Below are 14808 nucleotides of genomic sequence, written 5' to 3' on the forward strand. Positions count from 1 at the left end.
TTCATAGGGTCACTATGAATTGTGCTAGACTGGAAGGCAATCAACAACTCTTTCCTATGAGCGGTTACTTTGTTTCTTAACATCAGTTTATCTGTCTCTCTGACTGTTTAACCTGCTTATGACTGCATTCATCTGTTCATTTATCAACATATCTATTTCTCTGTGTAATTTGTCTTTAAAAAATAATGTGATTTTTTTCTCATTTGAAGATACTTTGAATACATGTTTCCTGCTTCTTCTATTTCAGTACACCTAAATTACCCTTTAGTTATTTTAATTCTTATACTCCCAGGACCTAGATTATAATGATAAAAAAATTTCCTGAAAGGGATACATCTTAGTAAACTACACCAATCTGTTAAGTTATTAGGCTATTATTTAGTGATTTTATGATATGATTAATAATTCAAACCCACTAGAGAACTTTCTTCCCAATTTCACACGTTTGACATTATGGAGAAGGATATCATTCTTGGTAGGGACAGTGCAGGAGAGGATGACCCCAAATGAGAAGAACTGACACAATAACTGGTGTAGTGAGGGTGAGTGTGCCAGAAACAGTGAGATTGGCTAAGGACAGAGCAGAGTTCAGAGCTATTTTACATAGGGTCACTATGAATCACTGTTGCCTTGATGGCATATAGAAACAACAACAACGTTACATTATACAAAAGTATAAAAAATCCTCCTAAATATGTTATTTGTGCAAGTAGATAGGGTTTCTGGATTCTAAGATATTGTCGTTGTTTTTGTGGTTAGGTGCCATTGAGTCAAGTATGACTCATAGTAACCCTATGAATAATACATCTGCCTTGTCCAGTAAGTAGCCTTGACTCCTGCTCTATTTAAGAAATCAAGCTACCCAGGGAAAATATACAGCAAAAAATAACTGGTAAGATTTTAAAAAGAATATATGATAAAATGTGTGATGATAAAATAAATGTGTCTGAACCCATGCTACGGTCTTTTTAATTACTCCATATGCTGTGAAAATTAGCCAATTAAAAAAGAAGAGAAAAGAACAGTTGATGCAGTGAAGTTGTGTCATCAACGAATACATACCAATATATACCACTAATAGCCAGAAGAATGAACAACTGAATCTTAGAATAAATAAGAATACTCTGTGGAAGTGAAGAGGAGGAGATTTTGTCTTGCTGATTTGGGGTATGTTCTCTCACTCAAACTCATTGCTATAAAGTCAGAATCAACTCGTATCTGACCCTTTGCAGGGTTTCTAAAACTGTTAATAGCCCAGGAGGGCACTGCCCATTTTTATTCTTTGAAGCTGTTGGTAGACTCTAAATCACCAGAGAGATGGGCCGTTAGGTTAGTAATGCAACTCTCTATGGGCTAGGCTCACCCAGCTCCCTGGGCATGCCATGAGGAACGATTAATCACCAGAAAAACACAATCATACTTGATCAGGGAAACTTTGCACAAGATCATTTAACATTCAACAAAAGACTGAAAAATACCAGCCACAACAATAAGACATTAATTCTATTAATTATATCATATCTTGCATCACTGGTGATTATTTTAACCTAAATCACTTGCCTGGTTCCCACAATCCCTTATTCACAATTGAAAATCCTAACATTCTGAAAATCGGACAGCTTTAGTTTGCTTGGCTCCACAGTCAACACTCTCGGCACCAGTAGCCAGGAAATTAAAAGACATATTGCAATGAGAAAGCCTGCTGTTAGGGACCTCTCCAAAGTACTGAAGAGCAATGGTGTTTCTCTGGAGACTAAGGTGCGTCTGATACAGGCCATGGTCTTTGCTATCACTTGTTATGCATCAGAGAGTTGGACAGTGACTAAGGAGGATAGAAGGAGAATTGATGCCTTTGAGCTGTGTTGCTGGAGAAGAGTATTGAGGGTACCATGGAGTGCTAGGAAAACAGATTCATCCTGCAAAGGGTTAAACTGGGTGGTTCCCTGAGGCTCCTCTAACATACTTTGGACATATTGTAAGGAGGGACCGGTCCTTGGAGAGGGACATCATGCTGGAGGGACAGCGCAGGAGGGGAAGACCCTCTATGAGGTGGATTGATTCAGTGACTGGGGTAATTGGGATGGGTGTATTGCAGACAGTGCTATTGGCACAGGACAGAGCAGAGTTTAGGGCTGTTGTGTATAGGGTCGCTATGAGTCACAAGCAACTTGACAGCACATAACAACAACAACATAAACTACTTTGGCCGCACCATCTGGCCTGAATGGATAGGAGGTTTGTATTATTTTTCTTTTCCTCACTATAAAAACACTGCTTTAGATATTTCCTCAAAAAGCTGAACATAGAAATTCTATATGACCCAATTATTCCACTGCTAGTAATACACCTCAAGGAAATTAGAACTGAGACACAAATGGAAATTTATACACCAATGTACATAGCAGTGTTATTCACAATCGCAAGAACGTGGAAACAGCTCAAATATCTAACCACAATTGAATGAATTGAGAAATTGTGGTATATTCACACAATGGAATACTACACAGCACTCAAGAGCTACAATTTTTAAATATACTACATAATTTGGGAGAGACTGGAGAGCATTATGCTGAGTGAACTCAGTCTCATCAGGACAAATACCACATAAAATCATTATTGCAAAAATAGAAGGATAACTAATAAAACATGACAGGAGTCCAGAATGAAGACTGTACAGTGGTGTGGACTTGCGGGGAGGGATTGCATAACAATGAGAGTTTTACTTTTCAAAGAGAAGAGTGAATTGGGGGTGAGGGGCTGGGCAGGGAGAAAAGTGCAACAATGAATGATTGGAAACCCTAAGTTTCTGTAAACTTTCATTAAAATTATTGTAAAAAAAAACAACAAAAACAAACCAAAACATGTATGGGAGCCCAATGGGGCAAAGGGTGGAAAAAGAGGGGTAATGGTGGGCAAGGGGAATATCACAGAGTTGCATAATTTGGGGGGGGGAGGCGGGTGGTTAGGAAATGGAAACGATCCTAGCAGGGACCTGAAAAGATGAGCTAATGGTGGGTATCTTTCAATAGGGATTAAGTTTGTAAGACACGATGTATGAGAATGATTGTATGAAACACAATGTGAAGAAAAAAAATACAGTTTTTATGAATTTTGAATGAAAACAGATATAAAATAAAAGTTTTAAAAAACACTGTGTCAGAAAGATTATAGTATTTGCTTACAAGGCACTGATCTTGCTGCAGTTGCTCTAGCATGTATAGTGTTGAATAAATTGGCCCCAGGTTGTTTACTTCTGCATAGCAATCTGAGATTAGTTAGCCCCCAAAAGGCCTTTGGGACCAAACTCAAATCTGTACAAATTCAATTGTTTTAGAAATAAACTCAGACAAAGACTTTAGCTCCTTTGAACTTGCTGCTTTGAACTGCTTTGAGCATTTTCAGACCTTGCAAAACTGCAACCTACATTTGCTTGTACTAGTTTAGATAAAACCCAGTCGTTAGAAGGAACCCTCTGCTTCATCTCACCTTCAGAGTTCTTTGACCAAAATATTCTCCACTTTTTACAATTTTACAATAATGTTGGAGGATGATGCCACCAAGATGTATGTAAACCTAATCCAAACCACACTCACTCCCTGCCCCAATGCTTGATAGTTTTTCCTCTCTCTCTTCAGATAAGAAGCTTTGTGGTTAGGTTAATACTGGGCAGCTAACTCAAAAGGAAGGAGTTGGAATTTGTAAGCTGCACAGTGAAGCAGTCTGCTCCTACTAACTGTGGATCCAATAAGATGAGATTGTTGACAACTTCCATCATTTCCCTATCTATTATGATGTTGCCCATTGGCCCAGTAGTGAAGATTTTTGTTTTCTTGAGGTTGAGATGCAATCTATATTGAAAGCTGCAGTCCTTGATCCTCTGCAGCAAGCACCTCAGGTCCTCCTCACTTTCAACAACCAAAGTTGTGTCTTCTGCATAACATAGGTAGTTAATGAGTCTACCTGATGCCACTGCAAGTTAAGATAGAACAGGATGCTATCCAGTCAATTCTGACTCATGGAGATCTCATATGTGTCACAACTGTACTGTGTTCAAAGGGTTTTCAGTGACAGAGGCGTTTCAGAGGTTTTTCTTTCAAAAGACATTTTGCAAAACATGACCAATACTCTTCGCAACATCAAGAGCAAAACAGTGAAAAACAAAAGGAGTAAGAAACTGTCACAGAAATGAAGAAGGCATCATGATTACCTATAATGGAGAATATCGGTTTAGGATCTCCAGATAAATAAAGCAGACTGATGTAAAAACTGGTGCATTTTGAGTAATAGCTGTAGTCTAGTTAATAGTATTGTGGCAACATGAGTTTCTTAATTTTGATAAAGGTATGCTAAATGGTTGGCTCAGATGCCAAAATCTGAGGAAATTGGATGAAGGTTAGATGAACACTTACTTGTATCTCTGCCAAATATTTCATGGATTGCCAAAAGAACAATCAAACCTGTCTTGGAGAAATTATAGCTAGGGTGTTGTTGAGAAACAAAGATAATGAGACTTGTTGGATAAGGTGTTAAAATAGAAGAAGTTGGATGAAGGTTATATGAATGTTGCTATTGTTGGTGCCATCGAGTTGAGTACGGCCCATAGAAACCCTATGAACAATAGATCTGAATCTTGTCTGATCCTGTGCTTTTTTTCACAATTCTTGACACATTAAAACCCACTGCAGCAGTCCCCATGTCAATCCACCTAGTCGCGTGTCTTCCTCTCTTTACCTTCCCCTCTTAACAACAAGACCAAATTATGTGACGCAAAGCCTCATTATCTTTGTCTTCCAAAAACACACTGGCTGCAACCTCTCTCAGACATATTTGTTTATTTTTCTGACAGCCCATGGGATGTTCAGTACTCTTTTCCAACATCACAGTTCAATCAAAGACATCAGTTCTTCTGCCATCCTTATTCATTATGCAGCTCTCAAATGCATAGCAAGTGTCTGGAAAGAGAATGGCCAGAATCAGATGCACCTTAGTCCTCAAACTTACATCATTACTCCTCAATAATTTGGAGAGATCTCTAATTGCAGACTTTCCCAGTGCAATGCTTCTCCTGATTTCCTGACTGGTGGCACCAAGGGTGTTAATTGTGGATCCAAGTAAGATGAAGTTGTTGGTAGTTTCAATCTTTTCTCCACCTATCATTATGTTGCCTATAAAAAAGTCTTTATTTGGTAAGAATCTTTATTTTCTTGACAGTGAGATGCAATCCATATTGAAGGCTGTATTTTTTATTTTCTGCAGCAAGTACTTCAAGTTCTCCTTACTTTCAGCAAGCAAGGTTGTATCCTCTGCACAACGCAGGTTATTGACAAGTCCCCCTCTGATCCCAACGCCACATTCCTCTTCATAGAGTATAGCTTCTTGAATAATTTTCTCAGTGTACAAATTGAATAGGTATGAGGATACAACCCTTACGAATACCTTTCTTCATTTTAAACCATGTACTATTCCCCTGTTCTGCTCATAAAACTGCCTCCTGGTCTAGGTATAGGTTTTGCAAGAGCACAATTAAGTCTCTAGGATTCCCATTCTTCTCAATGTCCACCACAAATTGTTATGATCCACATAGTCAAATGCTTTGCATAGCCAATAAAGTAATAAATAGGCATTTATCTCTCTAAATAGAAAATTATTTCAAAATAAAAATTTTAAAAATGTATCCCTGAGTATTAAAGAAATTTTTTTTTCCTCACTGAGACTATTTTGGTGTAAGGAAAGACATAAATTCTATGACATACATACTTCCAGTTCTTGACCAATCTTTCTAATACAAACAGTAGGCTGGAAGCAAGTACAATGATATAAGCAGGTATGAAGGATTTACTTGCACTTGTAATTGCAGGCCCAATTATCCAGGAATCATCCTGCAATACTTTTGGATGAAGGCACAATACAATCTTTTATTGAGTTATTAGAACTCACATGATTACAAGAGAAATTTAATTAAACGGCTATGTTGAAACACACTCCAATTACTCTTATTCATATCCTCTAATTGCTCCTATTTACACATTCTTCTTAACAAAAGACAAGCTAAATGCCCAGAAGAAATTCAAAGCCTAACTAGAACTGACCCTTTCCCAAGACAAGCACTACTCTTGTTATTTAACTTGTCTTAACAACAATCAATGGCACAAAAGATGGCAGGATTCAAGTCTGTTATTCATAGATTCAGCTCTGTTGTTCATGTGATTCTGTTATGAATCATAGTTGACTCAATGTCATCTAACAGAGTAACAGCAAGCTCTGATGACTTAGTCTATGAAGTTGAGCTATGCAACCTCTGACAGTTGGATTCCAGCAGAAGGAGAAACATAAGCAATCTCCTTCTGTGGAATCTATACCCTCAGAAATTTGCTGCGGGCTCGGCTATACCTTGATTCCAATATGGTGCCAATGATCAACTAACAGCAATCAGGTGACATAAGCCTGTTGCAAACTCTAAAATTCTGGCAAATTTACTAGGGTTGAGGTCAGATGAATCTCAGACAGCATCAGAAGCCTCAAAGACACAAACTCAATCAGCAAGGGATCTAAATAAAATTGAGTCATTAGCAACTAACTCTCAGTCTTCTCCATCTAATGTAATTACCTATTAGTCAACTGGAGAGGATTTTGTTTTCTTAATGTTGAGATGTAATCCATACTGAAGGCTATACGCTGTCTTTGATCTTCAGTAAGAACTCTAATCCTTTATTTTCAGCAAGCAAGGTTGTGTCATCTGCACAGTGCAGGTTGTTGATTAGTCTTCCTCCAATCTTGATCTCACATTCTTCTTCATTAAGTCCAGCTTCTTCTCAGGAGAAAGATGGGCAAACTCCTCCCACATAACTGAAAACCTGCTTTAGCACAAGCTATGTGTTGGTCTAGAAACTGACCACACTCAGTGATGAATGTGAGGTTTTGAGGCTTGCTATTATAATAAATTTTAAAGCACATTTTAGGGGCTCTGGTGACCTAGTGGTAAGAAGTTGCACTGCAATCCAGAAGGTGTGCGGTTCAAATCTAGCAGATGCTCTGCAGGAGGAGGGGGGGAAACTCCTCCTGTGCCAGTCAGATCTGTTCGACCATACACAACAAGAGGGGGGAAATTACATTTATAATGATACATTTAAAATGTAATAAATTTATAAAATAAGTTCTGGACTGGAACATGTACAGTGATTTTTCCCAGTGGCATGCTCTAAGCTCAATTGTATCAGGTAAAGAACATGTTTGGTCTATTGAGATATTTTCTGTGGAAGCTTTTGTAAGAAGTCCAGAAAGGCAATTTTTATAACTAACTCAAGAGTTAGTACATGTAAATAAGCAGTCATCTAATCAATCTCACTACATTCTGTATGCTCTTTACTTTTATGTGATTGTTTCTGGGGTAGAATCCAGTAATTTGATTTACTTAACTGTTACCCAAGTAACTAAACCTACAAAAGGCCTCAGGAGTAGAGTTCTTGCCCACACCCTTTTAAAATATTTTTATCATCCTTGGCTAGATTCCATATTGGCTTGTTTTTAAAAAAAATTATTTTATTTATTTTAGTGAACATTTACAGAGATTTTGGATTTCCATTCATTCATTGTTGTACATTTCTCCCTGTCTACCCCTTCCCCCTAGTTCACTCCTCTCTTTGAAAAGTAAAAGAAAAATTCTTTCATTGGTATACAAACCCCCACCCCCCAATCTCCACTGCCCTGAGTATACTCCACTATGCAACCTTAATTCTGGACTCTTGTGATAACCATAATAACCTATCATATATCACTTTTAAATTGTTCTCTCCCTCATCTGTTTCGATGCAGTATAGATAATTTATCTAGTTTTTCTCAGTCTTACCCCAACCCTGATGTCAGTCCCATTCTACAACAGTGACACCATGCAGTATTTGTCCTTTTGTGACTGAGATACTTCACTCAGCATAATGTCCTCCAGGGTCACCCATTTTGAATAATATTGCATGAGTTCCTTGTTTTTCAATGCAGCATAGGATTCCATTATGTGAATATGCCAGAGCTTCTCAATCCATTCGTTTGTTGATGGGCACTTAGGTTGTCTCCAACTGCTTGCTATTGTAAAAAAGCAGTGATAAACATGGGTGTGCATATATCTGCTTGGATGTCAGTTATGGTCTGTTTGGGGTATATTCCCAGTAGTGGAATTGGTGGGTCAACTGGTATCTCTATTTATACAACTTTTTGAGAAAACACCATACCGCCTTCCACAGTGGTTGCACCATTTTACACCCTCACCAACAGTGAATAAGAGTTCCAGTTTTTCCACAACCTCGCCAGCATTTGTTGCTTGCTGTTCTGTTAAATGTTGCTATTCTGACTAGGGTGAGATGATATCTCATAGTTGTTTTGATTTACATCTCTCTTAGAACTAGGGAATTTGAACATTTCTTCATGTGCTTGTTGGCCATCTGAATGTCTTCTTTGGTGAAGTGTCTGTTCATATCCTGTGCCCATTTTTCAAATGGATTGTTTTCCTTTATCTTGTTATGTTCCATATTGCCTCTTTAAATTACTCTGGCTGTTTTATTACTACCCCCAGAACTAAATCAACGAACAATGCAATTAATCTCCACAAAAGAAAACATACAGAGCTTTGAGTCTTCTAAACTACTCTCAAAATGTGGTTAATTTTTTTTAACAAATTAGTAGTAATGCATCCTTTACGTTTTTCATATAAGCAATAGCTATTTTTAAACATAATGAAAAGTTCAACTAAACATCTACTGTGTTCTTTGTAAAGTAAATGATAATGAAAAAGATAGGTCATGATTACCTGCTTATCGACATAAAAGCACTCTTGGTAGAAAGGCAAATATGCCCCAAACAGATAAGCCTGAAATTATGTATTCTTGGATTGAAAAGTATAATCTGATTATAAGTGGCATGAGATTGGTATACCAGGATAATACTGATACAGTGGAGAAGAAAACATTTATTGTGTGTTTTAATAAATTTTTCTTTTATACTGGTTTGCTTACAAAGTCAATATATATTGTTTTTCACACTGAATCTTTCCCATTTCTGTTACCCATCAAATTTTACAACCCTATGATTACGCCCCTGTTCATCCTCACCCCTCAATACAGTTTTTATTTTCGTTTTTCCTACTAAAAGTGGTGTATTACACAAGAGCTTCTTGAATTAATTGCTTATACATATTGACTAGGTATTATTATATGCCATCATGTTGACTGACTCATAGTGACCCTATGAACGGATCTGTATGAACAATGATCTGAACCTTGATCTATCTTGAGTAATCCTCACTATCTGATATATTTGAGCCCATTCTTATAGTTACCCTGTCAATTCATCTTGGAGATCTTCTTCTCCTACAATGATACTTCACTTTTCCAAGGATGATGTCCATCTCACAGGACTTGGCCCTCCTAATACATGCCCAAAATATGAGATGAAGTTTCATCATCTTTGCCTTGGATAGGCAAAGAGAAAATAACTTGAGAAACTAGCCCATGTGTAAAAGAAGGTGGCCTCAGGATTGGAGGAAGACTCTTAACAACCTGCGTGATGCAGATGACACAACTTTGCTTGTAGAAAATAAAGGTTTGAAGCACCTGCTGAAGACCAAGACTATGTACAGCCTTCAATATGGATTGCAACTCAACATTCAGAAAACAAAACAAAATCATTTCCAGTGGACTAATGTTAGATGGACAAGACTGAAGTTGCCAATGATTTCATTTTATTTAGATCCACAGTCACCACCCTTGCCATCAGCAGTCAAGAAAGCAAAAGTTGGGGGGAGGGGAAAGCAGTGAGTAAGACAAGATGAGGAGGTCAGGTCGCTGACAGTTGGAGGAAGTGGCAAACAGCAGGGGAAATCCAGATCTCCTCCCAGGGTGCCCATTGTGATTCAGGACGATAGCCTTCCTACAGGACCCCCTCCACAGATCCACATCCTCAAGAGGCCCACCAACAATGGTGTGGTCAGCAGCCCCAACTCCGCCAGCAGACCCGCCCTTCCAGTCAAGTCCCTAGCCCAGCGGGAGGCAGAGTACGCTGAAGCCTGAAAGCAGATCCAGCCCTGAGGAGGAACAGGAGAAACCCATCCTCTACAAGCCAGCCAGGATCTCCCAGCCCGAAGATAGCTGAAAACCCAACAATGTGATCAGACAGCCCCTGGGTCCTGATGGGTCACAAGGCTTCAAAAAGCGCAGATAAATACAGGCAAAAAAAGGATGCCACTACTGCTGCCGTCACCGCCTCCTGGGTCGTCTGCTATGGACGGCACTGCCATGGTAGACAGTTGGCTGGACTTAAGCAGAGGGAACGACCTGACTTCCTGACACTGTGATCTCCGTTGCTCCGCCCACTGTGACCTTCAACCCCATGCACTGTGACTCCCCCTTTAATCCCTTCCCACTGTGATGGGCATGTTGACTAGGGCTGTCTCAAGTCCATAGAAAGGGTGAGAGTGAGTGCCAGGGGGGCTTTGGTGGAACCCACCAAGGACTCATCTAGAGTCAGTGCCACTCAGGGTAAAGCCAGTGCCAGAAATAACAGTTTATCATGCTCATTAATTTGGGGTTTTAAAACATGTAAGAACCTTTCCCCCCTCCCCAGTGCATGTCTTTATCACTTGAAAAGCAAGTTCCATTTAAAATATCCTTTCTTGTTTGTTTTTTTTTTAAAAAAGAAAGCTAAAGTTGTGTTGCATTGGGAAAACTCTCTGTCCTCTGTCAAGGACCTCTCCAAAGTTCTAAAAAACAAAGATACCATTTTAAAGTCTAAGGTGATCCTTACACAAGCCTTGATATTTTAAATTGCTTTCTATGCATCTGAAAACGGGACAATGGATAAGGAAGACTGGAGAAGAATTAATGTCTTTGCATTGTGGAGTTGATGAAGAATACTGAACATACCATGAGCTTCTCAAAGAACAAACAAATCTGTCCTGAAGGGAGCGCAACATGAGTGCTCCTGAGAGGCAAGGATGGTAAAACTTTGTCTTGGGCTTATTTTTAGGATGAACCAGTCCTTGGAGACAGAAATCCATGCGGGGCATAGGAGAGGGTCAGCAAAAGAGAGAAAGACTTCCCAAGACTGACAGGGTGACCACCACAACGAGACTGAGCATGAGAGAGATTGTAGGGATGGTGTGCGATAAGGCAAGGTGTACAGCTGTTGTTCATAGAGTCACTAAGCATCGTAGTTGCCTTGACAGCACCTAACAACACAGACACCTTACACGACTACGGCCTAACACCATCTCTTCAGTAGGAAAAAAATATACACAGACTCTTCAAAACGATTCCATATATCAAGACATTCGTGTGCTTTCTTTGCTTTTAATATGCAGAAATAATAAAAATACAAAATTAGAAAGCTCCCAAAATGTATGTCTCAAACACTCATTGCTGTCAACTCATAGCTGACTCCCCAGCAGGTTTTCTAAAGCTTTGTAAATCTCACAGGAGATTGCCTATCTTTCTCCCAAGGACTACGTCACCAGAGACACACCAGGGTGTACAAAAAAATGCACTGCTCATCTAAAGGCAGGTGTTTCAAATCTACCAGCTGCTTCTCTGAGCAATCTTCCCCCACCTCAGTGTAATCTGCAGCCTCTGAACATGGCAGGATGAGCAGTTTTGAGTTGGTTCCAACTAGATGGCCCACAGCAAGAACAACCACAAAATTAAGAAAAATGGAGAGCAGGGGCAGGAAGTGAAGCTGCCGGTTTACAGAGAGGTGAAAGAAAAAGGTCAGAAACAGTTTCCAGCAGGTCACAGCCAGTCCATCTTAAAATTCTGTTTCTTTTACCTGTTTTTCTCCCATCTTTTTGTTTTTATGTTATGGTTGATCATATCTCAAATCTCTCTGAACAGACTAACTAAAGAATGTGTGTATTTATTTTAAAATTATCTTATTAAAAATATCTTCTATTTCTTCAATTATTGCTATCTATTTAACCCCTTGGGTGATTTTCTGTATCTTGGCGTTTTCTCCTCTATGTTATTTGTTTTCCTCATGTGCCCGGTTGTCTTTAGTTGTTTGTTCAGCTTTAAGAATGCAGAACTGTGAGACTTAAGCTAGTTTCCTCTGATGCTAAATTTAAGTAGATTTAAGTAGGTTGATTTTCCTGTGATTCTTTCTGGAGTAGGAATTCTGATGGGGAGCGTTTTGCACTTGAGTGTTAGATGTTCGGTTTTGACTTAGATTGAGTGGGTAGGAAGCCAGGGAGAGAAGCTCCCGTGCTGAAGAGGAGGCATTAAGAATGTTGACCTTTACAATAGATATCTTCAAGTTCTCCACAAGGCTGTGTTCACATTTTAAGGGAACACAGCATCACAGCTTTGTGGGTTTTTTGTTCTTTGCCAGAGGGAAAATTCTAATTGCCTGCCTTTGCCTGCTTTCTGTAGAGGGGTGAAGAGAGAGGGAGAGGCATCTACTCATGTTCCACGTCTTTTTTTGGCTGAATTATTTCTTGGAAGACCCAGAGAGAGCCTCTAGAACGTTTCAAAGAAGTGTCTGATTCTCTACTCCTGTCTTATTTAAAAAGCAGATCAAAAACTAATGTCTTATGGCTGTACCCATTTCTTTTTGAAATGATGAAACATAACAGACTAAGATAAAATGTTATATTATTTTTTGGATGAATTATATTATATTAAATAAATTATATTATATTAAATAAATTATATTATATTATATTATATTATATTATATTATATTATATTATATTATATTATATTATATTATATTATATTATATTATATTATATTATATTATACTATTGTATGGATGAATAATTTATTTATTTATTCCATTTAATGGACATTTTGAGAACTTTTGCCAAACTTTTCATTGTAACATCCCAAATCCTTTAAATGAAATCTAACAATATAGTCCAGTTAACTAACCTATCTGGGATCTAATTACTCACCCAGCTAGTACAGTTACCTTACAAATAAATGTTCCTGGTCAGATAGAAGAGTCACATTGAAAGTTCAAGCTCATTGTTATACTGAAAAACAACTCCACACACAATACCCTCTGGTGGATGGTTAGCTTCACTGTTTTTATTTATGAAACTACATGTTTATTAGTAAATTGTTCCTCTTTTGTGCTTGCACAGTGCATAATAGCAATTTAAAAAAACCGGTGTAAGAAAATGCCTGCACATGATGAAGAAAGTGACTCGGTTGAATTGTGAATGAGACAGAAAGCACATTCCAATCAAAATTTCATGTTTGCAATGAAACTGGACTAAAAACACAAGTTGATTAACACTCTCATTTCTGTGTTAAGCATGAGACAGACCTGCCATCAAATGCATACAACAAAGCTTCGTAAAAACAATCCTCTCCTTCCTGTGGCATTTATTTTCACACCTAGTATTGCTTATTCTGCTGGACATGACCTTTGCCACAACTGAAGGCCATACTATAATGTACCTGTGGCAAGGGAAAGAGGCAGAAGGAGGGTCGTCATGATACTCGCCCCTTTGAAAGGCCTTTATCATTCTCTTCCCCATTTAGGCATAATTCAGGCAGTATGCCAGAAATCTTGGGTTAAGATATCTCACTATTGATTGTACTAAGCCAGAATCATGGCATATTTCCATGGGAGTCGGTCTGACAGAAAATTACTGGTAAGGAAATAAAAATATTTTTTTAAAATATCTTATTTCAGAAGGCTTAGCAGAGTACAGTATTGGGAAAGAATTTGGACATAAAATCTCCACAACTTGCCAGCTGGCAAATGACTTAAACTCATTAAAGCTTCAATTCCCTCATCTTGAAAACAAGGATAATTTCTTCCTTACAAAATTATTACATTGAAAATATTATATATTAAACCTCATAATAGTGTGTGTGTGTGTGTGTGTGTGTGTGTGTGTGGTGTTGTTGTTTTTATGCACCATTCAGTCAGAACTGACTCTCCAGTAGGTTTTCAGAGGCAATACATTGCATGGAAGTTAATTGTTCATTTTTTCCTACAGAGCTACTGGTTGCTTTGAACTGTGTACCTTTAGGTTGGTAGCACAACACCTTACCATTAAGCTACTTTGTTGTTGTGGGCCGTTGATTTGGGATCATCTCATAGCTGACCCTTAATTGGCTTTTCAGAGGCAGTAAAATGCAAAGTAGAAGATTGTCCATCCTGCTTCAGTGAAGCAGGTGGTGGATTTGAACCACAAGCCTTTGGGACTGCAGCACAGCTTCTTATCACTAAGCCACAAGAAAATATATATAAAATACACCTTGAGGCATAAACAAAATAGAAGCCCCCAAACTAGAAATGTAATTGGGTAAAATTGAAAAACAAAATACTGACATAGCCTAAATTTGGTTAATTAAAAAAAAGGTTAAGTTTAATTGCACTTCAAGAAATGTTTTTTAAAGATTTGTTGCCATATTTTTTAATTAAATGTGGGAGCTGGTACTATAAAATTCTCAGATTTGTAGATACTCTATGAGTAATTGTCTTCCTCTGGTTTTCTCCTCCTTCTTTATTGAAGCTCCTAACCCAACACATCAACTCAGCCATTTTACTAAGTTGGGCATGCTGAGTTATTTTTAGTAAATTTAAACTGATATCGTTAGGAACTAACTTGATTTATAATTAATTTCTTCATTTGGGTATATGCATTTCTAGGCCTATTTTTAATCTGTGTCCTTTCAGTTTTCTAATTTCCTATTCTGTTTAGGAATGATAGAAAGAGAATTGATGCCTTTGAGCTGTGGAGCTGGAGAAGAGTGTTGAATATACCATGGACTGCTACCAGAACAAACAGATTTGTCCTAGAAAGGGTGAGACCAG

General features: G+C 38.2%; 1 protein-coding gene across 1 annotated transcript in view; it reads right to left on the reverse strand.

The window, feature by feature from the left end:
* Window positions 1-14808, reverse strand: part of ENPEP (glutamyl aminopeptidase (aminopeptidase A)) — a 152321-nt gene that overhangs the window by 92171 nt on the left and 45342 nt on the right. The window lies entirely within an intron of this gene.

The sequence above is a fragment of the Elephantulus edwardii genome, unplaced genomic scaffold (assembly GCF_000299155.1).
Source record: "Elephantulus edwardii isolate Elephantulus edwardi_28Jun2011 unplaced genomic scaffold, EleEdw1.0 scaffold00012, whole genome shotgun sequence".
Classification (NCBI taxonomy): domain Eukaryota; kingdom Metazoa; phylum Chordata; class Mammalia; order Macroscelidea; family Macroscelididae; genus Elephantulus; species Elephantulus edwardii.